The sequence below is a fragment of the Gobio gobio genome, assembly GCF_949357685.1.
Source record: "Gobio gobio genome assembly, chromosome: 19".
Lineage (NCBI taxonomy): Eukaryota > Metazoa > Chordata > Actinopteri > Cypriniformes > Gobionidae > Gobio > Gobio gobio.
Genome location: NC_137112.1, coordinates 1,600,754 through 1,602,782, shown reverse-complemented (window position 1 = coordinate 1,602,782; position 2,029 = coordinate 1,600,754). Strand labels below are relative to the sequence as shown.

Here is a 2,029-nt window from a genome sequence, read left to right as displayed (position 1 = left end):
GTTTGCTGAGAGGGCAGTTTGCAGTGGGGCAGTTTGCTGAGAGGGCAGTTTGCAGTGGGGCAGTTTGCTGAGAGGGCAGTTTGCAGTGGGGCAGTTTGATGTGGGGCAGTTTGCTGAGAGGGCAGTGTGGGGCAGTTTGCAGTGGGGCAGTTTGCTGTGGGGCAGTTTGCTGTGGGGCAGTTTGCTGAGAGGGCAGTGTGGGGCAGTTTGCAGTGGGGCAGTTTGCTGTGGGGCAGTTTGCTGTGGGGCAGTTTGCTGAGAGGGCAGTGTGGGGCAGTTTGCAGTGGGGCAGTTTGCTGTGGGGCAGTTTGCAGTGGGGCAGTTTGCTGAGAGGGCAGTGTGGGGCAGTTTGCTGAGAGGGCAGTTTGCTGTGGGGCAGTTTGCAGTGGGGCAGTTTGCAGTGGGGCAGTTTGCTGAGAGGGCAGTGTGGGGCAGTTTGCTGAGAGGGCAGTTTGCTGTGGGGCAGTTTGCAGTGGGGCAGTTTGCTGTGGGGCAGTTTGCTGAGAGGGCAGTTTGCAGTGGGGCAGTTTGCAGTGGGGCAGTTTGCAGTGGGGCAGTTTGCTGAGAGGGCAGTTTGCAGTGGGGCAGTTTGCAGTGGGGCAGTTTGCAGTGGGGCAGTTTGCAGTGGGGCAGTTTGCTGAGCGGGCAGTGTGGGGCAGTTTGCTGAGCGGGCAGTGTGGGGCAGTTTGCTGAGAGGGCAGTGTGGGGCAGTTTGCAGTGGGGCAGTTTGCTGAGAGGGCAGTTTGCAGTGGGGCAGTTTGCAGTGGGGCAGTTTGCAGTGGGGCAGTTTGCTGTGGGGCAGTTTGCTGAGAGGGCAGTTTGCAGTGGGGCAGTTTGCAGTGGGGCAGTTTGCAGTGGGGCAGTTTGCTGAGCGGGCAGTGTGGGGCAGTTTGCAGTGGGGCAGTTTGCTGTGGGGCAGTTTGCAGTGGGGCAGTTTGCTGAGCGGGCAGTGTGGGGCAGTTTGCAGTGGGGCAGTTTGCTGTGGGGCAGTTTGCAGTGGGGCAGTTTGCAGTGGGGCAGTTTGCAGTGGGGCAGTTTGCTGAGCGGGCAGTGTGGGGCAGTTTGCAGTGGGGCAGTTTGCTGTGGGGCAGTTTGCAGTGGGGCAGTTTGCTGAGCGGGCAGTGTGGGGCAGTTTGCTGTGGGGCAGTTTGCTGTGGGGCAGTTTGCAGTGGGGCAGTTTGCAGTGGGGCAGTTTGCTGAGCGGGCAGTGTGGGGCAGTTTGCAGTGGGGCAGTTTGCTGTGGGGCAGTGTGGGGCAGTTTGCAGTGGGGCAGTTTGCTGTGGGGCAGTTTGCTGAGCGGGCAGTGTGGGGCAGTTTGCAGTGGGGCAGTTTGCTGTGGGGCAGTTTGCTGAGCGGGCAGTGTGGGGCAGTTTGCTGAGAGGGCAGTGTGGGGTAGTTTCCTGTGGGGTAGTTTCCTGTGGGGCAGTGAGGGGCAGTTTGCGTTGGGGCAGTTTGAGGGTGTGTTATCAGGCCTGTGACAGATGTAAACCTCTTGACTTCCTTTTGACTGGGGAACACAGAGAGTCCTCAACCTCCCCCATGGCCTCAACTACACCCTTCAGCCCACAGCCTGTGCTCCAGAGATAGCGTGTGTGTGTGTGTGTGTGTGTGTGTGTGTGTGTGTGTGTGTGTGTGTGTGTGTGTGTGTGTGTGTGTGTGTGTGTGTGTGTGTGTGTGTGTGTGTGTGTGTGAGGAGCCCGTCAGCATGACGGAACAACTGGAAGCCGGAGGTGAGAATTGAGCGTTCTGCTGTATTATTATTATTATTATTATTTCTGGCTTTGGTTATTTGATCATATTCAGGGTTTGTTTGTTTACGCGATGGAGTAAAAAGTAAAAGAAGCGACTGCGACTTTTTCTCACAGTTGTGAGTTTAGAGTGAGCTTTAGCTTATATATGTAGAAACAAAGAAAGGAATGAAATGTTGTGTGTTACTCACGTGTGTTACACATATAGACATAAACACACACAGCCTAACTGTGACCTTTTTATCCCGCAATTCTGACTTATTTTCTAAAATTCAATTTTT

At 55.5% G+C, this 2,029-nt stretch overlaps 1 protein-coding gene across 2 annotated transcripts in view; it reads left to right on the top strand.

Moving 5' to 3' along the window:
- ldb1b (LIM-domain binding 1b) overlaps positions 1-2,029 on the top strand; it is a 59,999-nt gene that overhangs the window by 18,428 nt on the left and 39,542 nt on the right. Inside the window, exon 1 of one of the 2 annotated variants that reach the window (XM_079845159.1) lies at positions 1,655-1,730. The exons of the other annotated variant lie outside the window; for it this stretch is intronic. The gene's annotated coding sequence lies outside the window, so the exon portion shown is untranslated. Of the gene's footprint in view, positions 1-1,654; positions 1,731-2,029 lie in introns of those variants that run through there. 2 annotated transcript variants of the gene reach the window in all.